Consider the following 23,987-nt stretch of genomic DNA (forward strand, 5'->3'; position numbering starts at 1 on the left):
ATTTTTTTTTTTTTGTAAATGGTCAAAATCTAAACAAAAGATTACAAAAGATTATCAAAATGAAATGTAGAATCATAGAAAATTTTCAGAGGACACAAAGAAACATTTCAATTGACCAAAACCAATTTTTTGAGGGGTGGGGACAGAGTGACTTTTTTGGTTTCCAAAATGTTTTGATATTGACTGTTTATAGGGTTACCATATGTCCTCTTTTTCCCGGACATGTCCGGCTTTTCAGCAGTCAAACCCCCGTCCGGGGGGAATTGCCAAAAAGCCGAACATGTCCGGGAAAATGGCGGCTCTGCTCCTCCCCGACTCTTCGGCTCTGTTTAAGAGACGGGCTGCCCGAGCGCTACCGGCTTCAGGCAGCCCCCGTGCCTCCGGACCCTGCGCCGCCGGAGCCCGGGAGGGGAAGTGCCCAGCTGGGGGCGCAGGGTCTGGAGGCATAGGGGCTGCCCGAAGCCGGTAGCGCTCGGGCAGCTCGGTTCTGTTTAAGAGCCGGGCTGCCCGAGCGCTACCGGCTTCGGGCAGCCCCCGTGCCTCCGGACCCTGCGCCGCCGGAGCCCGGGAGGGGAAGTGCCCGGCTGGGGGCGCAGGGTCCGGAGGCATAGGGGCTGCCCAAAGCCCGAGCGCTACTGGCTTTACGGTTTGCCGGGCAGCCTCCAGACCCTGCGCCACCAGCTGGGCGCTTCCCCTCCTGGGCTCCAGCTGCGCTGGGGAAGCGCCGGCCGGGGGCGCAGGGTCTGGGGGCTGCCCGGCAAACCCTGAAGCCGGTAGCCCTGGGGCAGCCCTTTCCCCCTGGCTGGGAGTGGGAGGGAGGAGGGGGCGGAGTTAGGGTGGGGAAGGGGTGGAGTTGGGGCGGGGCTAGGGATGGGGAAATGGGTGGGGCCAGAGCCCGTGGAGGGTCCTCTTTTTTTATTTATTAGATATGGTAACCCTACTGTTTATCCCAATTCAGGATGGGAAAATTCTCCAAAATCTTCACAGGATGGGAAGACCTTTGTCCACTCAGCTCTAATCAGAAGCATTTTTTGCTTCCCTCAGTTCCTGCAGCAAGGGAATTAAAAACACTTCATTTTCCACATTTCCAAAAGTGAGAAAACTACAGGACCAGATGCTGTGACAGTGGTTCTGAACAGAAGAACCCATTATTGTCAATCGTAGACTTTTATGCAGAGCTATTGGGTAAATATTTTGCTTTCTCCACCCCCCCCCCCCCCCCCCCGGGAAAATTTCAACTTCTGATTGAAAAAACAAAAAACACATATTTTTTGCCTAAAAGCTAAAGGAGTTTATGCTAAGCCTAAGAAAACAAGCAATGTATGGTGGGTGAGAGAGATGGACAATTTGTATTATATACATAGAGAGAGATTGAGTTATTGGTTGACAACCAATCAATCCATTATTAGTTAGACATTTTCTTTAAAGTGTCAGAGGAAATGGATCTGAAGGAGGAATTTGAAGGAGAGGCTTTATGGAGACTAAAGTGGCTTTATGGAGACTAAAGAAACTTGTAAGTTTTTTGTGAATATTTAGTAGCAAACGATGTTTTCTGTTTTGCCCTGTTTCGTGAATTTTAATAAATTAGCGATGGTAAAAACAGTGATCCAGATCTTCTGAGGGTCCATTTACTTCAACTGAGTGGTGCCAATTTATGCCAGCTAAGACTCTAGCCAAGTGACTTTTCTTTTTCTTTCATGTGGTTGTTGGAGAGACAGAGGTTAAGTAGGACAATATAGGAGCTCACATATATGTTATTGTTGTTTCTGCACAGTACAGCATGGTACCAAAATCTGCACCTTTATAATCTTATCACACAGCAGAATTAAAATGTGCAGAAAATAAAAGGCAAGTCCTCCTGCAGAAGGGTCAGAAAATAAACCAACTGTTACATGGTACAAACCTCCAATCAGACATCACCCTTAGTATAAGATGACACACAGCATCACAAATGTCCTGCTACAGCTACTGTACTCAGGATTGGATGCCAGGCCACTGGGAACTCAGGTTTTTTTCTCTTCCATAGAATTAACTAAACACTCTCAAAAGATCCTGTCCCAGCTTTCACTTAGGCCTGGTCTACTCTAAAAAGTTAGGTCAACCCAGTTACATTGCTCAGTGGTGTGAAATATCCACACCCCTGAGCAATACATGTACCAACCTAGCCCCAGGTGTAGACAGTGCTGTGTCAATGCAAGAATTCTTCCATCAACCTAGCTACTGCCTCTCGGGGAGGTGGATTACCTGTGCCGACAAGAGAACCCCTCCCGTCGGCATAGGTAGTGTCTACACTGAAGCACTGCAGCAGCACAGCTGCAGCAATGCAGCTGTGGCATTTCAAGGTAGCCAAGATCTTAATTTCATCTAGAACCTGGGAAGCATTTGGGGGCACTCTCTTATTTCAAAGTCCTGATTAGGTGCATGCCGGGAAATTACACCTTATGTCAATAACTTTTACAATCTAAAAGCAAGGTTATAAAATAATGAATAGATGTTGGAAGAACTAAAGCATCAGACCTTTGATCCCGTCCATATACACTAATAAAATAACTAAAACCAAAGCAAATTGGCATCTGGCACTTCTGGGTGTAGTGATATGGCAGTTATGAATCCAACAGAACACAGCAAGTATTTCCACTTGCTATCAAGGGAGGTCTTTAATAACATTGTTCAGTAACACCTCACTCAGTTTGGTTGATTTCTGTGTAAGTGAACAACAAAACAAGCTACATGACCCCTGCCCGGGGCAGCACAGCTGGTGATAACGTGACAGATTGGACTTTGCCTTTCAGTTTCGGATTTGTCTCTTATTACATGACCAGTCTGTAGCATGGATTATTGTCTGAAGTTATAGATCTAGAGCAGTGGTGGGCAACCTGGGAGCTGCGGACGGCCGTGCCTGTGGACAGTCAATGTAAACAAACTGTCTCGCGGCCCACCAGTAGATTACCCTGACAGTTACCCACCACAGATTTAGAGTGTGTACAAGTGGCTGCTGTGATTGTAGCAACAATGTTAATGCCCTTTCAGCATGGGAATGAGAGCATGCATGTGTTTACACACGTTCATGGTAAGTGGGGCTTTCAGAGCTACAGCAAATTCTGTCATCATCCTGGTTCTGTTTTGTGTTCCTCTTTGCAGACTTAAAACTTTGCAGACTTAAAACAGTTCACATACCATACTTTACCTTATCGATGAAGTGCTACATGTGTACATTCCTGACATTAAGGTGGCTATAGGTTTTATCTTGAAATCTGCTTCTAGGGATAGCAAATATCTGAATCTTTCCTACTTCTCATAACATCTCAGAAAACAATGTGTGGCTCCAGATGTGATTGTGCTGGCAAACAAAATCCTAGTGCTGCATATCAGCTTTCCAACAAGGGGCTGGGAATTGTTAACTAGAGTATTCCCCACATTTTAACAGCTGAGATAAAATGACAACTACCAAGACTCAATCTACAAGGTGGTGTGTGCTCTCAGCTCCTCCTGACCCTTAAGTTGAGGGTTCTCAGCCTCTCAGAAGAGGTGCCCAGTACCTAGCATTATCACACTACAGGTAATTGGCCATGAATAAATTTAGGTTGGAAATTAGAAAGTAGTTTCTAACCATCAGAGGAGTGAGGTTCTGGAACAGCCTTCCAGTAGGAGTAGTGAGGGTACACAACCTAACTAGTTTTAAGATGGATGTTGATATATTTATTAACAGGATTATATGATGAGATTGCCTATAATAGCAGGGGACTGGAGACTGGACTCTATGCTGGGACTGACAGCAAACATCAGCCATGCCTAGTGGTTTGTGGGGTGTGGTAGGGGAACCTGGTCCCTCCCGCTCTACTGGGTTCCAACCCAGGGCCCTAGGAAGCCGGGGACTTCACTGCTAATGGTTTAAGCATCAGCTTCTATTACATCCCCTGGGTCACTTCCTACCACAAATTGCATCCCAGGCATCTCCTCAGCTGGCGGTGGCCTGGCATCCCTGTCAGTATCTGCAGTCGGCGAGTAATCTGCAGCGTAGTCTGAGTACTATTTTTTCTGTACACTTCCTGAAGTTAAATACACTATATATGAGCCTGCAAACATGGGCAATGGCCTCTCTGCTTGAATCCTGATCTCTGACATAATATGCAGCTACAGCTTTGCTTATTAAAGGTCAGAGGTTGCAGAGGTTCGACATATGTTTGGCATTATTTGAAAGAGCCATGCCTCTGGTAAAAAGTCTGTAAACACATGTACAGCTAGGGGCTAAAATAAATTATTGCTACTATCACAAGGGCTTTTCAGATACCCAGGAAAAAGCCTGAACATGGCTACTGCCTAATTTCCACAACTTTCCTTCCCCCACACCACCCCCCTTTAATGAAGCTGAGGAAGAGTACTGAGGGTCATATGAACTCCATTTACTTCAGTGGAATTACTCTATACTTACACCAGTCTAACAAAGATCAGAAACCTCACCTGTGTCAGACCCTCCACCCACAGATCTCCCCTCTATGAAAGGAAGAGGTCAGAAGCACCATTCCCCACTTCCCAGAGACCATGTGCCAAGGATTTGTGCATGGGTGACAGTGCATTATACATATCTTCCCAACACCAATTCCGTAGGAAATTCAGTGAAATGTGAATGCAGCCTGAGTTTGTATTTCTGCAGAGTCCTTCTGTCCTGTGGAATCCCATTTGAGGGAGGGCTCCAGGGGAAGTAGCAGATGGGGAACTCCCTGGCAATACCGCTCTAATGGAGTTCGTGCATTCTCAGGTTGCTGGAAAGGCAAAGAGCCTGGAGGCCCATACAGATGGTCCTGGCTCTAATGTATCTCAAAGATTCCTTAATTACAGAAGTTGAACCTCTTGCCATTCTGTGGAAGGGAGAAGTCTACCCCTCCCCAAACAAAAAGCCTCCCCAAGTCCCTAGTGCAGATTTCCCATGGGAGGGAGAAAACTGGCCTGGAATTTGGCCCCAGTCTTATAGTTTCCTAATTGAACATGAGAACACAAAGAAGTGAGCTTACAATGAGCAATCTGCCAGCGCGCACTGCAAATACCTCTTCACAGAGCCACACACCAAAATACCTGGACTAATCACAGGTGGACCTACAGCTTTAATTATTTGAAAAGAATAGAAATAAAGAGCTGTTGGAGCTCCATTTTTTTTACCTTTTATTTTAAACCTCATGCTTCATTTTAGTCTCAAGAGGCACGTTCAGTCTCAGGAGCTGATGTTCAGTTCAAGGATTGTGGGCTGCCCTAGTCAACTGGAAAATGCCCACTCTCCCAGCTGACGCAGGAGGCTAATATTTACAAAAGTGGCCTACGATTTTGAGTGCCTGGTTTTGAGACCTGTAGGCTTAAACTCTAAATGTACTGCAAAGGTTGATAACCAGTTTTGATTACCGCGGTGAATTAAAGCTAAAGAGGACCAAGAGCAAAACCTGTTTTCAGGGTCACCCTGTCACATAACAATGGTAAAGGAAACACAGAACTAGTGACTTTCTTCTAACACTGAACTAAGAAGTTAATTCTAGAATATGGGAAACAGTATGCCTTAGAACCATTCCATCTCTCTACTTCACAAGAGAGCTTCTGCTTTCCATGGGCCCACTCTTGCCTGGTTTCCTGCTAAAGTTTAAAGAAACAGTACTTTTATCCTCAAATTCCCTCTTACACATGTACACTTCCAGCCCTCCCCCACATCATACACCCTGTATGACAGATCCTTAGCAATAATTAACAAAAATCCAGTCAAGTCACCGGTTTTATCACTCATTCAGATATAGTTATCTTCTGGCTTTGGTCCAGTTAATTCACTTGGCTTATCAAACATAAAAGGCGTAGACTACTGTTTCTTCTCAAAAGGATTGTCTCCATTCACTAATGCTGTGATGCAAGTAGGTAGAGCTAGACAGAAAATGGTTTTCCCATCTCACAAGAATTTTTGAGATTTCAAATAATTTCCTGACATGACTCAGGAGGAAGTTGAAATCTCAAAAATTTTAGTGAACCAAAAATCAGAACTAAGAAATTCATTAGGTCAATCCAACTGTTGTGTAAAATTCAACATTATTATATTTATGTTCTATAAATTAAATTTCAAAAACAAAATTGTGTTTCTAAAGTGAAAAACAGACTTTTTTCCCCAAAAGGTAAAAATGACACATTTTAACAATTTCAAAACTTTTTTCAATAATTTTTCTCAATGGGAAATTCATCAGAACAGACCCTTTCCATAACCAATTTGGGTTTCGACAAATCATTTTATAATGAAAAAACATTTTGTCAAAAATTCCAGACCAGCTCTACTACTAGAATCACGTGTCAAAGCAACTAGGTTTAAAAAAAAGCTGTAGGTATAACCTGTTTCTTCTGTATATTCCTTTAGGAAACTGCAAAGCAGCAACAGAATCAGGACTTCAGTGAACACAGCCTGGAAGCCAGAGCATTGAGGGGCTTTTCCAAAAGTGTCTGTAATTAATGAGCATGCGTAGGGCTAAAATCAACAGTATCCTTCCTAAGATTTGGAACTAGAGGTGCTACTGAGCAGATTTACGCAATGACAACTTGAACAGATCACAGCTGGTTCAAAAAGTTCAATCTCAGGGTATGTCTACACTACAAAATTAGTTCGAATTTATAGAAGCCGGTTTTATTGAAATCGGTTGTATACAGCCGATTGTGTGTGTCCCCACATAAAATGCTCTAAGTGCATTAAGTCGGCAGACCGCGTCCACAGTACCGAGGCTAGCGTCAACTTCCGGAGCGTTGCACTATGGGTAGCTATCCCACAGTTCCCGCAGTCTCCGCCGCCCATTGGAATTCTGGGTTGAGATCCCAATGCCTGAATGATGCAAAACAGTGTCGCGGGGGGTTCTGAGTACATGTCGTCAGGCCCCTCCCCCTACATCAGAGCAACGGCAGACAATCGATTCGTGCCTTTTTACCTGGGTTACCTGTGCAGACAACATACCACACCAAGCATGGAGCCCGCTCAGCTCAGCTCACCGTCACCATATGTCATCTGGGTGCTGGCAGACTGCATTGCTACACAGCAGCAGCTAATTGCCTTTTGGCAGTAGACGGTGCAGTATGACTGGTAGCCTTCATCGGCGATCTGGGTGCTGGCAGACGTGGGGCTGGCAGATGTGGGGCTGCATTGCTACACAGCAGCAGTCCCTTACCTTTTGGTAGAAGATGGTATATTACGACTGGTATCCGTTGTCGTCGTACTGCCTTCCCAGTGACGATGATGGCTATCAGTCGTAGTATGCTATTTTCTGCCAAGCACCCAGAAGATGCCGAGGGCTATCAGTCATGCTGCACCATCGTCTGCCAGCTTAAGATGTAAAAAATAGAACCATATGCTGGAGCATATCAGTTTGATGCTCCAGCAGCAGGAGCATTGACTCTTGCCTTCTGTCTGCAAGCTGACGCCACCTATCATCTTCAGCCCGCCACTTGCTCTGTTCATCCCGCGATTCAGCCCACCACCTCTCCTCTCATTCATCTTGTGCTTTTCTGTAGTCTGACATTGACTGCCTCCACGCATTCTGCTGTGCTCTGTCAGCGTGGGAGGATATCTGGAGCTCCGAGAACATATCATCCCGAGTCCGCCGTTTTCGCCTTCTAATCTTCACTAGCCTCTGTGAAGGAGAAACATTTGCAGCTGGTGGAGGAGAAGGGAGAAGTGGTTAAAAAAGACACATTTTAGAGAACAATGGGTACACTCTTTCACGTTAAATTTTGCTGTTCACATTACACAGCACATGTGCTTTCGTTACAAGGTTGCATTTTTCCTCTTATATTGAGGACCTGCCGGTTTGGTGTGAGAGATCACTCAGGCAGTGCCAGGCAACAGATTTCGGCTTGCAGGCAGCCATGGTAAGCCACAGTCTTTTGGCTTTTTTAACCTTCTTAACATGTGGGAATGGTTTCAAACAGTAGTGCCCTCATTTCCCATACCAAGCACCCATTGGGTTGGCCATTTAAAATGGGTTTGCAATGTAAAAGGACAGGTTTCAGAGTAGCAGCCGTGTTTGTCTGTACAGGAGTACTTGTGGCACCTTAGAGACTAACAAATTTATTAGAGCATAAGCTTTCTTAATGTAAAAGGAGGGGCTGCGGTTTCCGGGTTAACATGCAGCACAAACCCAACTAACCCCCCTCTCCCCCCCCCACCCAATTCTCGGGGATGATCACTTCACCCCTCCCCCCCACCGCGTGGCTAACAGCAGGGAACATTTCTGTTCAGCAGAGCAGGAACGGGCACCTCTGAATGTCCCCTTAATAAAATCGCCCCATTTCAACCAGGTGACCGTGAATGATATCACTCTCCTGAGGATAACAAAGAGCGATAAGGAATGGATGTTGTCTGCATGCCAGCAAACACCGGGACCATACGTGCCATGCTTTGTTATGCAATGATTCCAGACTACGTGCTACTGGCCTGGCGTGGTAAAGTGTCCTACCATGGCGGACAGGATAAGGCAGCCCTCCCCAGAAACCTTTTGCAAAGGCTTTGGGAGTACATGAAGGAGAGCTTTCTGGAGATGTCCCTGGAGGATTTCCGCTCCATCCCCATACACGTTAACAGACTTTTCCAGTAGCTGTACTGGCCGCGATTGCCAGGGCAAATTAATCATTAATCATTAAACACGCTTGCTTTTAAACTATGTGTAATATTTACAAAGGTACACTCACCAGAGGTCCCCTGTGTGCCCTCAGGGTCTGGGAGCACGCCTTGGGTGAGTTCGGGGGTTACTGGTTCCAGGTCCAGGGTGATAAACATATCCTGGCTGTTGGGGAAACCGGTTTCTCCGCTTCCTTGCTGCTGTGAACTATCTACATTATCTTCATCCTCATCTTCCTCGTACCCTGAACCCTCTTCCCTGTGTGTTTCTCCATTGAAGGAGTCAAAGCACACGGTTGGGGTAGTGGTGGCTGCACCCCCTAGCATGGCATGCAGCTCCGCGTAGAAGCGGCATGTTTGCAGCTCTGCCCCAGACCTTCCGTTTGTCTCTCTGGCTTTGTGGTAGGCTTGCCTTAGCTCCTTAATTTTCACGTGGCACTGCTATGCGTTCCTGTTATGGCCTCTGTCCTTCATGGCCTTTGAGACCTTTTCTAATATTTTGCCATTTCGTTTACTGCTACGGAGTTCAGCTAGCACTGATTCATCTCCCCATATGGCGAGCAGATCCCGTACCTCCCGTTCTGTCCATGCTGGAGCTCTTTTGCGATCCTGGGACTCCAGCATGGTTACCTGTGCTGATGAGCTCTGCATGGTCACCTGTGCTCTCCACGCTGGGCAAACAGGAAATGAAATTCAAACGTTCACGGGGCTTTTCCTGTCTACCTGGTCAGTGCATCTGAGTTGAGAGTGCTGTCCAGAGCGGTCACAATGAAGCACTGTGGGATAGCTCCCAGAGGCCAATAATGTTGAATTCCGTTCACACTACCCCAATTCCGACCCGCTAAGGACGATTTTATCGCTAATCCCCTCGTCGGAGGTGGAGTAAAGAAACCTATTTAAAGGGCCCTTTAAGTCGAAAAAAGGGACTTAGCCGTGTGAACGTGTCCAGGCTTAATTCAATTTAACGCTGCTAAATTCGACCTAAACTCATAGTGTAGACCAGGCCTCAGACTAAGGCCATGTCTACTTTGGCAACTGAACAACAAAACTTTTGTCTTTCAGAGGTGTTAACACACACACGCACACGCACACACCCCGAAAGACAAAAGTTTTGCTGACGACAAGCACCAGTGTGAACAATGAGTTGTTGTCAGGAGCACTTTTCTGCCGACAATGCTTATGCTGCTCACCGTGGGTGGAAATTTTTTGTCAGCAGGAGAACTGACAAACAGCGGCTACACTGTGCGCCTTTTAGCGACATGGCTGTAGTGACACAGCTGTGTCGCTAAAAGTTGCGTAGTGTAGACATAGCCTAAGACTGATTTTGAATACTTCTAAAGTTTGAGTCAAACTATTTGTACCAGGCTATCCCAGACTTCTGTGGAAACTGGCTCTCTGTCTAGGGTGACCATATTTCCTAAAGGGAAAATGGGACATCGCGCAGGGCTGACCCAAAGGCACCCCCCGCCCCCTGCATGGGGCTGGCCTGAGCCTCTCATCCGAGCTCTGCCTGCTCTCCCCCCCAGCCCCACAAGGCTGGGCTGGTGTCGCTGCTCACCTGAGCCCTGCCTCTCCCCCTGCACAGGGCTGGCATCACTGCTCTTCCCTTCCACACACACATTCCTCTGCACCGCACCCCATTTTTTGGACAAAAATGGGCATTTGTCCTGTTTGCTCTTGCCAACTGATCAAGTCAGCAAGAGCAAATGGCACAAATGCCCACTTGTGCCAAAAAAGTCAGGACGGCCAGGACAGGGCTTAAAAAAGGGACTGTTCCGGCCAAAACGGGATGTATGGTCAACCTACCTCTCTCCTGAGACAGATATCCCAATGCCCCTGTTGTCATCTATTCCTGCCTGCCTATATGGTAAAGCCAGGCCACCAATGAGCAAAGCTAAGGGTGAATTGCAGAGAGCTTGAAGGGGCTTGTTCACCAGAACTAAACACTCTGGTGCAGTTCACGGTTTGCCTAAAATGGATAATTTAGGCAGCATTCTCCTCACTTCCCAACTGTTAGTTTTTAAACCTTTTACATGTAAATCATTATTTTGGCTCAGAGGAAATTCACATGTTTACTTTCTTACTTTCATTAAGATTGTTTTAGTGCACGGTGAAGATGAGCAACCAATGGTAACCAAAGAGAAAAGCTGGAGAATACGATGAAAGCACTTTGCATTTGGTTTGGTCTGGATAATTAAAAAGCAAATTGCGGGTCAATATTGCTGTGTTTTATTCACCAATTTCATAAGAGCACTCCAGCTCATTTTCTTTTCCCCCCTAAGTCTTTCATGCAGAAGCTAGTCTGACCACACAGTAAGAGCTTTAAAAAAACAAAAAAACAAAAAACACACACACACCAAAAGTTACCCACAGGCAAGACCAGTATTTGTTACTTACTTCGTTATTTTAAAGTAAATGTTATTAACTGATTGCAAAGGCATAAAAGCAAGAGGCAAAGGCAAATAGCTTAGAGATACCAAAGCTTGTCACTCTAAGGTAATTTCAATATTAAGGCAACATTAAGATCACCCAGATTACAGCACTGATAATTGCTGTCCTGACATTTATTCAGCAGAGTGATTAACCTTTCTTCCAGTGACTTGTATAACTCCCATTGGCTGCAGTGGGTACAGGACTGGAATTTATGGGTCTGAAAAAATCCCATTGACTTCAATGGGCTTTGTATCAAGTACTTAATTATGATTATTTTGAGAGATTTTAAAGGGCAGAAGGTGCCATTATGTTAATTCAGTCTGACCTCCTGCATAACATCCACCTTAGGACCTCACCCAGTAATTTCTGCATCAAGCATCAAACTACAGTTTGGGCTTGGGCTATAGTATATATTTAGAAAAATATCCAGTCTCTATTTTAAGACTTGAAGTGATAAAAAAAAAATCCACCACATCCCTAGGTAAGTTGTTCCAATGGTTAATTATCCTCAATGTTAAAATTTGGTGTCTTAGTTCTTGTCAGAATCAATTTAGCTTCATTTTACAACCATTGGATCTCGCTATGCTTTTCTCTGTTAGATTAAAAGAGACACCTGCATCCCAATCTCTTCCCCATCTATGTACTTGTATATGGTGATCAAGTTGTCACTCTTAACTTTCGCCTGTATTAACTAAATTGATTGAGCTTCTTAAGTCTCTCACTAGAAGGCAGGTTTTCTAGGCCTCAAATGATTTTTGTAGCTCTTCTCTGAACCCTTTCCAATATTTCAACATCCTTTTTGAAGTGTGGACTCCAGAACTGTACACAGTATTCCAGTAATGGTCACACTAATACCATATAAAGAGGTAATACCACCTACCTACTCCTATGTGATATTTCCTTGCTTATGCATTCAAAGATCGGTTCACTTTCTCAGTTATAGCATTGCATTCGGAGTTCATGTTTAACTGGTTATCTACCATTACTCCTAAATCCTTTTTAGTGTCTCTAATTTCCAGGATGCAGTTTCCCATCTTGTAAGTGTGATCTGCATTCTTTGTTCATAGACGTCTTTGCATTTGGCTGTGTTAAAACAGATGAACTCACCTTCCCAAGGAACCGGACTGGTCTCCCCTCCCCGGCCCCCCCCTCCCGGATACACCTTCCATTATATACTATTTTCTTATGTAATATAGCAGTGAACTGGGAGGAGGTGAGGGCCTAATTTGGTGAGATTCTGAGCACCTTCACCTGCTCTTTAACATCAATGGGAGTTGAGGGTGCTCAGCACCTCACAGTTTGCCCCCCCCCCCAAACACACACACACACCTGTAGGGGGTTAAAAGCAGGTTTGTAAAGCCCAATTATTCCGCATTTGATGTCTTTGATTGTTTTACTTGGAACATCTAAGCTTTTGAGAAGGAGCCTTACAATAGCTATGCGTCTTCCCATTGTAGCCTACTTTAGTTATATATTTTCCTGGAGTTTTGCTAGTTACCTGAGAGACTGCTTCTCTCTCCACGCCATATTACCACCGTTGTGATCAGCAGAGGCACTCAAATTGAAATGGAAGGAGATGCTAGCAGGGCATTCTCAAAGAGGAGTCCTTCACTATTGAATTCACAACCCCAGCTGGGTCAGCAGAGCCCAGATTTGCTGCAAAGGTCATCTTCATTGGGGAGGGAATGGGCTGAGGGTTGTTGGGGTTGGGGCTTATTTTAACATCCTCATTAGCCAGCAGACATTTCAGTGGATGTCGAGGTGTGAAGAAGCACTACTTATTGTTATACTGTTATTTTAACAGGGTCTTTATGTGATGGGCACCAAGAGCAGCTGTTAAAAGTCTAACTAAATAAAAAGACCACAAAGAGAAAACTGTGAACGCCCCCTGCCTTTCTCATATATTCAGATGCTTTGCAGCATTTCCTATGTCTCAAATGCAATCCTGCGGTCCTTGTTCAGACAATATTCCCTCCCTTGATGTCAGTCATATTAGCACTTTTGTAAACTCCACTGATAGTGATTAGACTGTCTTTGATATTATGCTACATTTTCCCTTTAGCATCGGGATGCATTCCAATTTATTGATGCTTCATTTATTATATGTAATCACACAATTTTTTATGTAAGCCAGGCAGTCAGCATTTGAATCTAATGTGGACGAGTGTGGTGAGATTACAAAAAAAAAAAAAAAAATTCATTTTGGTCTCTGCTAGAGGGACTTGATAAAATATCTAAGTGAAGTGACACACATTTATTCAAACTCTTCCTCATAAAGAAACCCACTAACTGTGGGCCAAATCCACCCACCATATAACTTCACTGAAGCCAATGGAGTTACTCCAGTATTGAATCTGGCCCTCTATTTTTTAATCCAAATGTATTTACAGGATATGAGCACACTGCATTGCCACACATTTTCAGCCTAGGCTTGTGCCTGATGGGGTTAGCATATAAAAATGCTGCACAAAAAACACATCCTGTATTGATTGAAAACACTGAAATCCATTACATTATGAGCCAGGAAGAACAGAGAGCAGCTCATTTAGGGAGGTAACCTAATGAACTGATTTCCCCAGTAAATGAAGACTGTGCATTTAAAGGGGGGTGGGGGGGAAGCCAACAAAACTGTCAGAGCACCAGACACCAACCGAGCAATGAAGAATGAATTATTTCCAACTCAAGGGCTTTAGGTTAAGCCCAAATCTCAGCTTGCTCCATAGCAACACAAGACTTCCTCTAACACACTAGCGATCACTTAATCTTAGGGTAGAGTGGGGAGTGAGAGATGCACTGTACACTGACATTAGCATTACTGCTTTAGCATTTCCCTGCATCTTTCCACTGTTTGGCTTTTTTCCCCCCAATGTGTGGTCAATGACACATTCACTTCATTGTTAGTTCAAAGAACACGTCACTGCAGGCATCCAGCTCAGACAAATTATTCCCAGGTTCCATTTCTGTACTTATGAACATGCTAGGAATACAAAATGAAAGCTAAAAATAGCCTTTTGTGTATGTTACATAAATACAAATAATGAGTGCTCATTTTATTTAGTCTGCAGTGCTCTCCAAATCTCAAGCCTTTAATAGCAAAGATGGATGGCCTCGCCTTTTCATCAGCCTTGACCGGATTGAAGAGAAAATCATTCTGATTAAATATCTGTAAGGGATTCCTCAGTAAAGTCAATCTAGTGGTTTTCCACTCATTTCCTAGTGAGCTTTAGTTGACCCCTTCGCAGTGTGCAAAATTGGCAGGCTTCATAAAAGCCAGTTCCTCCAGGTCAGGCTGAGATTTATCGATTAAACGCCCTGAAGAAAAACTGCTTGATCTATAAAAAAGGATTCTCTTGTTTCCTCACAAGTATTTTGAGCCATTAAGACTGAATTCCTCTATTACTGCAACCAGGTATTTGTAGTAGTTGACTCGCCCAGTTGTAAGGCTTTGAATTTAGTCCCCTGTATGATACATTGTTCGTTTATGGAGCAATGCGAGAGCTAAATGGATTAAAGAGAGAGAGAGAGAGAGAGAGAGAGAGAGAGAGAGTCACATTATTCTTAAGCATCTAAAAATATTTTAAATGATTCATTCTTTTATTTTTTTAAAAATAAAGTTAATTAATTCAATGTTCCTTTAATGGGGCCAGATTGGCAGGCCTGGAAACAGGACATTGTATCAACACAACAAGATCAGGATGGCAAGCAGCAGTGAAAGCATCAACCCACTGCCTCCCCAATGCACCACAACACTTACCATCTCTAGGGATGAGAGAAAATAGTTTAATCTCCCTGTCCTTCGCCTCTCTGCTGAGACTGCCCAACAAAAGATACAAGCCAGTGTCAGTTGTGGAGGTGGTTTTATGCTGAGGACATATGTCCACTAGGACATCATAATATCACCAGCTAACTTCACATACAACTGAATAGCATAAAAAAAAATAATAACTTCCACTCACTATCAATTTGATAGTCAGTCTTGATTGAATCCAGCCATCTTAGAAATTAGAGGATCTATTTCTGGTTAGGTACCTATGACATACTATTTTGACTTTCCATTCTGCAGAGATCATTACCAAACAGATACACAGCCTGACAGATTAATAGATAGATAGCTATGCAAAAGCCTGTGCAGATAATGCAATGTTAAGGTTGCACAGATATAACTTCTCTTGCTCCTTTTAAATGTTATATTTATGACCTATTTATGTTGTTAAAACATACAGTGTGTGTATTATATCTGAACTAATACTGCTCTTGGAACCTTAAATTTTCATTTGTCAGCTTTGGGATTTTAACTTTGTTAACTTAATGTCGCATTAGAGCTGGTTGGGAATTTTCCATCAGAATGATTTTCCAACAGAAAATGCACTTTTTGCAAAATTAAAATTTCCTTGGGCAATTGATCAGAGCCTTCCAGGAAGCCAACCAGAAGGCCATAAAAATCGACTTTGGTACTCCTGAAATGGATTTTTTCAGGAAATCTCTTCCCATGGAAAATTTCATGTTTTTGACTTTTCCTCTTGATTCAGGTCTGGATGAAGTTTTTTCCAAAAAAAGCAAAGGGATGTGCATTTTCTGGCCAGCTCTAACAAACAAACTTTGCATCTAAATCTATGCATGGATAAAGATATATATAAAAAAATAGATAGAGCCTGAACCTGAAACCTGTGTGTATGTGAGGAGATTAGTGCCACTGAAGTCAACAGGGATTCTGTATGAGTTAGGATTGCAATACTGGCCTTGATAGTGGGTCTGATTCCGCAGCGTGCTCCAACTCCGTGGTACCGATTTGGCAAAGCAAAGCAGCCATAAATCCTGCTTAACCAGTTTGTTATGGTGGATCTGCTGTCCATTGATGCAAAGCTTACTGGCAAATCAAGCCTAGTGTATATGTGTGTGTGTGTTGGACAGACAAACAAAATAGTTTCCTAATATTAATCCCTTTAAAAACATTACTATTGATTCTATCAAGTTTAAGCTGGAATGAATCATCATTTTCTTCTTTTAACCTAAAAGCATAATTCTAGAACATAGGTATTTTAATGGCTTTTATTAGTTGCTATGATTAAAATAGTTACAGATGTCTGGTTTCTTGACCATTAACTTAAATATTGTTTTACACTTGTAGATCCACAAAATTGTCTGACTCTTTGACCTTGCCTGCAGCAAAACCAAATGAAATGAACAAAAAGTTATTACTCATGCCTTCATTTATGCCTACATCTTGCTGACACAAAATCATTATTTAAACGGGGGGAGGGAAATGTGTTACAAGAATCACACGAGTTCATCAATAGAAACATACCCCATCCATCCCTCCTCCTCTCCCTCCTCTGCAGTTTGAAATAGGAAGGTTGAGTTTTTAAGGCACCAAGGGGCTGGAGCAGGTTTGTTTAAAAAATAATAAACAGTTTTAAAAAATTAATAAACTGTCAAAATGGAAAAAAAATATTAACATAGCCCCCATTTACTGCAGCAGCTGAGCACCCCACAGTCTAATGTATTTATCCTCACAACACCGCTGTGAGGTAGGAAAATATTATCTACATTTTAAAAATGAGGAACCAAAGCACGAAGACCCAGATCCTCAAAGATATTTAGGCACCTGACTTCCACTGATTTCCCAATATCTTTGAGGATCTAAGCCAGAGACATTAAGCAAAGTGACTTGCCCAAAGTCCAACAGGAAGTCTGAACTGAACCTCAGTCTCCTGTCCAGAGTCCTCATCTTAGCAGACTAACCAATGGACCATTCTTTCTCAGGTCCTAGCTCTGTTTTTTTCTATAGCGCTTTCACTATAGTATTTAAGCACTGACTCCTAAGGCTAATCATGGCCCTGGCAGGTGAGAAGAGGAACATACCATTATTTTTATTTTAACAAATCGAGAACAGATGAAGAGAATCCATGCAGAAGAATAAATATTTCAGAACACTGACCATCTTTATTACAGTGGAAATGATGATTCTGGGTTTCAGCAAGAACTGTATTATTGACACTAAGAAACCACCAGAAGAAGTCCCTTGCACTGGCCAGCCATCCAAGGGTTGAGTACTAGCAACAGGGGTTAAGCACAGCAAGCATAAGGCGCAGGCCCAGCACCTCCCTCTTGAGAAGGGGAAGATTCCTGCCAGGCATCTAGAGAGGGCGCCGCTGGGCCTGCTTCTATGCCTCTTGAAAGAGTCCAGTGGGTGGAGCTGGGCAAGGAAGCTCTTGCAGCACAGGGAGGGTACGCCACCCATTTCAAGAAGTCACTCACAGAGGAGACGGCACGGGGAACTCCCTCTCCACTTTTCTCTCATCCATTCCTCCTCCTTGGTGCCAAGGTGGTAGTAGGGTGACCAGACAGCAAATGTGAAAAATCGAGACAGGGGGTGGGGGGTTATAGGAGCCTATATAAGAAAAAGACCCAAAAATCGGGACTGCCCCCATAAAATCGGGACATCTGGTCACCCTAGGTGGTACTCACCTCAGTTGCAGATGGGGAGGGCTCCCTTTTGGCAGGCGGGTATCTCCGAGCCATCTTTGAGGAGATCTAGACACTGAGTTTGACCGCTATAGTCCAGGGAGATGATGACCCTTTGCCAGTAGGCCTCAGTCTGGGCTCCAAATCCATTGCAGTGCCCCATCCTCCTCTTTCCCCTCCGCCCCCAAAAGAGAAGTTGAATAACTTCAGATTGACTGATCTCTATTCCTGGTGAAAATCTATCCTGTTCATGTCACTCCGCTCACTGATAAATATAAATAGTGATCATCTGCTAACAGTTAGCTCTGTCTAGACATACTGTGCTCTTCATTAACTAATTGTTCACACCTCTTCAAATAGTCTTGCAAGGTTGCAATAGAAATCAAAGCCATTAAATACATGTGGTATGTGCAGTATAATGAGCCCTGTAAAAGACTCAGACACAAGTTGTTATCTACAGACTGTATGAATGCCAAGTGTCACCAAGCTATCGCCTGGTAGACCAGGATAATTTGACCACCATTAAAAAAAAAAAAAAAAAAAAAAAAAAGGCAGGGAGGGGGACAAAAAAAAACAAGACAGAATATGTAGCAATAATTATAAAACTACACCCAAGTCTCCAGTCCCATTTCCCCAATGTTCTCTTACCTCTATGGGAAGGCCACAGTTTCCGGGGGAGGCAGACCCCAGTCTGTGCCCAACTCTCCCCAAACTCAATACCTTTTACCCAACAGGTGTTTGTCTCTTCTCCTGCCCCTTTCTGGAGCTGTTTTCTCATCAGCCTCCCAGTCTTCTACAGTGGTGCCTCATCCTTCTCTCTCCTTTGGAATGAACCCTGTCTGGCTTATATACACCCAAACCCCTCCCACTCCCAGCAACCTATAAAAGGACTGCGTAATTGGATTAAGCTCCTTTTTGTGTTTTGTTTTCTCTCCCTCTGTTTGACAGTTCAATCTGTCACATTTTTTCTCCTCTCTCCTTTAAGGGTAAGTATAGAGGTAAATCGAGATAAGTCATCTGCCAGTAAATATTTATGTCCCAGTTTATGTCAAATGGTGATGTCATATGACTGCTATGAGAGGTACCATCTAGTTATTCTGGAATTATGATATAATCTGCAGACATTGTACACCTTTATGGTCAATTTTAAGAAAAAAAAAAAAAGGCCTTCTATATAGATAGTACTTTAGGATCTCCACTCTCCATTTTATAAACAGACATTCCTTTTCTACAGTAGCATATTTTGTCTCTCATGGAAACAGTTTCCTGCTCACATGTGCCATTGGATGTTGTATCCCTTCTTTTCCTTGCAGTACAACTGCTTCCAGGCCAACTCCCATATAAATTCATACTATAAACAGATAGACTATAAAGTCAACAGAAAAATCAGGCTCTGAACTACTGGATACTCACAGATTGTTTTCTTCAGTGCCTGGAAGGCCTTTTCACATTCATTTGTCCAGTTCACCATAGTTTGTTTGTTCTGCTTTGTTAGGAGTGCCGCAAGTATGGAAAAATGAAGCATAAACCTTCTATGCCATCCTATGAGGATCCTAAAGAGGATCTTACTGCTTCTTGGTCCTTGGGGTTGGACTCGCTGAATAGCTTGCACTCTCTCTATTTGAGATTGTCACAAGTCTTTCGCTAATACAAACCCTCATATTTGATTTCTTTCTGAGTCCATTCACATTTGCCAGGGTTTATGGTTAAACCAGCTTCTTGGCTCCATTGGAGCACTTCCTCTAGATGTTCTAGATGCTTCTTCCAAGTGACACTATAGATAACCACATCACCCAAGTATGCAGTGGCATATCCCTCACATCCTTTTAAAAGACTGTCCATTAGTCACTCAAACATGGCTGGAGCCCCATGTAGTCCAAATGGAAGGACAGTGAATTGATACAGCGCCAGAGGGGGTTTAGTTGCAGCTTCATTCTTTGATCCTTGTGACAAAGGAACTTGTCAATAAACCTTACTCAACTCTAGGGTTGAGATAAATTCCTCTCCCCTTATCGGAGAAGGGGCAGGGCATGGGTGTTTGGTTTTCTGCAATTAGAAAGTTGGCAACCATACCCTCATATCCACAAGAGACTAGTTGTCGCCTGCACCCCAGCTGGGGGTAACCCTCAAAGAGGGGAGAGTGGTATAAATATGGGAAACAGTGGCCTCCACTTCACCTACTCTCCTCCCATCTCTCTGCTCATGACATCAGTGACTCTCAAAACACTGAACTAAGGGGGTATGGTCCCAAGCTGAAAGGAGACCCAGCCTGTGAAATTTACCACAGCATATGGTAAGACAAAACTTTTTGCTTTTAAGTTCACTTTGCTTGTTAAGTTAGGTATTAGCTTGTGTTTTACTCTTTTATTTTCTTTTTATAAACAATCCTGACTTTTATGCATCATCACTTGTAATCACTTACGTTTATTAACTAGAGAAAGATAAAATGTATCTTATTGTTTTATCTCAACCAGTGCGTTTGGATTAAAGTATGTGGGGAAACTATTTGGGATAACAAGACTGGGGCATACATCATTTTCCTTTGATGAAATGACGGACTTTCTATGAGTTTGCATTGTTCAGTAGTGTGCTGGACAGTGCAAGATACACATTTCTGGTGGAACGAGGCTGGGACTAAGAATTTGCCGGTGTGGCCGTATATGTAATTCATGAGTGACTGGTCAGAGTGCTCATGTATTTAGCTGGGAGTGAATTTGCATGCCAAAGACTATGTGAGCAGGCCAGGAGTGGATGTTCTGACAACAGTGCAGTGTAAAAGGCACCCCAGGCTAGAGAATTACAGGGACACAGCTGTTCAACATTCCAGATTGTACCCCGAGGAATATCACTATCTCAGCAGCCCTGAACTGCTGTTGATATGTCTTCTCACTAATTTGGTATTTTCGCCAATTGTCCTCGTCATTTCTGCCTAATTATCTACCAGATCCTATGTATTCACAGCCTTTCCTGCCGACAGTGGAGCCAAATAAACAACCCAATCCTCCTGTGGCCAGCCACATGTCGTCATTCATTCAAGCCTGGAGATAAATGGTCCTAGATCCTCCCCTTCAACATACAGGGGTAATTTTGGCTCTCTTTATGCTCCATCCTCCCAGCAGAGTCCCTCAGTCCTCCAAACTGACATTGTCTTGCCCAGGGTCTTGGTGTGGAGGCTGATGCTGCCCTATCTGCATTTTGGGAACTCCTACCAGCCCTTCCTTTTGGTATCTGAATGGACCAAACAAACAAAGGATTGTTTCATTTTTCTAAACTGGGCCTGTAACTCCCCTGATTGGGCCTCCATCTTTTTATTCCTCTTTTCCTGACAACTCAGAAATAGCTGGAGCAGGATGCTCAAATCAGAAGTAGATTCTTTGACTCTTGGAGACATTGGTCTCCTGCCAAGACTGGTTTCAAATCTAGGAGTGGCCAGACCCTCAGTTTCTTCTCCTGAGTCTTCTTCTAAACTTCTAAAGAGAGGATTCCAATCCGGTCTCCTGAACTTTAAGGAGACAGCTTGTCTCCCTCTCCTGGCTCATGTCTCCCCTCCCCAGATAAGCCCACCACTAAGAATGAATGTCACTAAGCTAGCCCATGGTGAGCCAGGATGGCCTGATTGCCACAGGAGAAAAAAAAATAAGGGGAGGGGAGGCAGAAAAAAACCCAGAGCCATAACATATGTAGTAATCGTTACAGAAGGGTGTACCTGTATTTAGTTTATCATCATTTTTGCACAAAGATTTTAATGCTATTTTCCCATAAGTCTCTTCCTCTATGGCAAGTCAGTTTCCTCAGGAGGCAGGCCCCAGCCTGTGCCCAACTCTCCCCAAACTCAGTACCTTTTTCCCAGCAGGTCTCTTTTCCTGCTTCTCTTTAGTGTTGTTTCTCCCCTCTCCCACAGCACTGCTTCAGCCTCTCAGTCTAGAGTGCTGCCTCATCCATTTCTCTCCTTTTGAATAATCTGGGGCAGGTTTATATAGGCCCAGATCACTCCCACTCCCTGCAGCCTCTGAGACAACTGCTTAACTGGAGTCAGCTTTGGGGGTTTTGTTTTGTTTTGTTTTATTTTTCTCACCCTATGTGACAGTATACTCTGTCACACCAGGTTCACTCTTATCCTTAGCTTTCAACAGTAACATTATGTTTTATGAATGTAGGCCTTGGTATTCCAATTTGGAAGCATTATGGTTTCTTGAACATAACGAGCATAATTCTCTCCTCATTTATAGTAGTTTTACACTCTTCAGTGGAGTTAGCTGATTTGCATCAGTGCAAGCAAGAGCAGAATTCAGGTCCAATGTTTTTTAAAAATTCAATTCAATAGTAAGGAAAGAGGACAATAATGTGGTGTGATAGCACAATGAATTTTATATTAACAGGGGTGTGGGAAGTGTTCATTTCCATTGGTTGTACAAAAGTCATAACTACGTTTTGATGTGTACAGACCACTTTAAAAAAAAAAAAGCAATCATGACTGGAAGAATGCAGCAGGAAATAAAATAAGCCTCTTCTACCCACCCACGTGAAACCTAAGAGAATTAGAACCAGCTGCCATTTAGCTGGCCTGACACAGCCACTGGTACTAGTAACTAACAGGCTAGCTGTTGCCATTTCTGTACTGATTTGACTGACTAATGGAGTCTCTCTCAAAAATAAACATAACTTGGACTGCATTTTAATTTGCAACACAAATGCATATGCCTTTTTGCCACCACTCTATTTCTTTCTCTCTTTTTCTAGTGAAAATTATGCCTTCCATGGGATTTTTTCCTCCTTGTCACAAGACATTTAGCAGTAGTAAGACCATTTTCACAAACACAAAATTCTGCAGATGTTCAGGACCTAGCCTAGAATGAATGATGTATGTCCTAGTCCCACCCACAGCCTGCCCCCTCCTACAATATATCCTGCCCTATGCATCTGGGACCTCCTACAAGATCCCGAGAAACAGTGGAGGGTTTGCTCTTGAAGAAACAACTGGCTCCCCTTTTCCATGTGGATTAGGAAGATCTGCTCAGAGAGGGTCCTCTCCCAGCAAAGATCCAGGTGAACAATCAAGCCTAGAACCCAACCAATAATATATGGTACCTTAGTTATATATATGGTTCCAGATTAGGGAAATATTACATATTAATCACGTATTTCCCCTTACTCATCTACAGTTACTCCATAGGGCTTTACTCCAGCAGGCTTAGATTCATGGTAACTGTCATGGGGCAAGCGGTGAGGATAGTTATGGCCCTGCAGCTGAATTGATACCATTACCCCTAGTCTTGGGATATCTTGGCCTAGGGGTAAAAGTCAAAATGGCTGCCCTTTCTCAGGGCTATGTGACCTAGCGGACAGAGTCAGTATGGCTACTCTGTTCCGCAGGGCTGTGTGGCCTAGAGGCCAGAGTCTGTATAGTTACCCTCTCAAGTCTGCATGGCCCAATGGCCAGAGCCAGTCTATCTGTCCTCTTTCAGGGCTGTGTGCCCCAATGACCCGCGGCAGTATAATGGCCCTCTTCAGTAGGGTTGTTTGGCCTGGCAGCGGATCAGGGGAGAGGGCTGTCACCTGGGGAAGAGGTGGCAGCCAAGTAGGAGGACCCAGGCCCTCCCTGCTTTACCGGATCCCAGCTCAGGGCCCTGATAGCAGCAAGTATGCTCGCCACTGGGTCAGCATGGAATCCATCTGAAACATGCTGACACCACTTGGTACAATGCCTAGTCCCCCTGAGCTACTTCCTACCCTGTCCCTGGCATAGTGGTCCTGGCGTCTCTGAAGTCCATAGGCTCCTCAGCCTGTGTGGCTCTCAGCAGCTCCATCACTTCTTGGGTGTCTTCAGGAGCTTGGTTGTTCGCCTGGGTCTTGGCGTCTCTAACTTCTGCCGTCTGGGGCCTCAGCAGTTCCCGGGCTTGAGCCTGCAGCGGGCATCCTCCCTGCTTGGCAATCAGCCCCAAATAAGCCAGGCTGATCCCTTTTATACCTGGTCTCCAGCCAGCGCATGCCCAGCAGGGCTGAGGGGGCATGGCCTTCTTGGCCCAAAGAGTAGAGTTAACCCTTGCAGTAACCGTGCGGGGCAAGCACGCCCTGTCACAGTAACCAAAACACAAACTGTATGCTAGTCTTCTCAGCTCTTTTTTGTGAGTAGGAATTTTATTGGCTCTGATAGTTTAAGGTCTATGCTCGGTCTCTAATCATTTTTATTATTATTTGTTCTTTCACTTAAGAAGTTTTGCTGTTCAAGGGGGAAAACAGTTCTGTTGACAAGGTGCACCGCAAATCTTAGAGACATAAGTAATGCATTGGTACTAAAGGAAATATTTAGAGAAGGTTACACAATTTAAACAGGGATAGCTATGAACTATATGGTAGATGGTAGAGAAAAGCTTTTGGCATCAATTGAGAGGTAGATGAGCAGTGGACAGATATTTTATTATACAAACAGTAACTCCATTTGGATTTAATCTTATGGAGGCTCCAT

The 23,987-nt window shown here is 43.9% G+C and overlaps 1 long non-coding RNA gene across 1 annotated transcript in view; it reads right to left on the bottom strand.

The window, feature by feature from the left end:
- The window catches only part of LOC101948928 (uncharacterized), a 145,398-nt gene that overhangs the window by 51,436 nt on the left and 69,975 nt on the right, over positions 1-23,987 (bottom strand). The gene's annotated exons all lie outside the window — the stretch shown is intronic.

Source organism: Chrysemys picta, chromosome 3 (assembly GCF_011386835.1).
Source record: "Chrysemys picta bellii isolate R12L10 chromosome 3, ASM1138683v2, whole genome shotgun sequence".
Classification (NCBI taxonomy): Eukaryota; Metazoa; Chordata; order Testudines; family Emydidae; genus Chrysemys; species Chrysemys picta.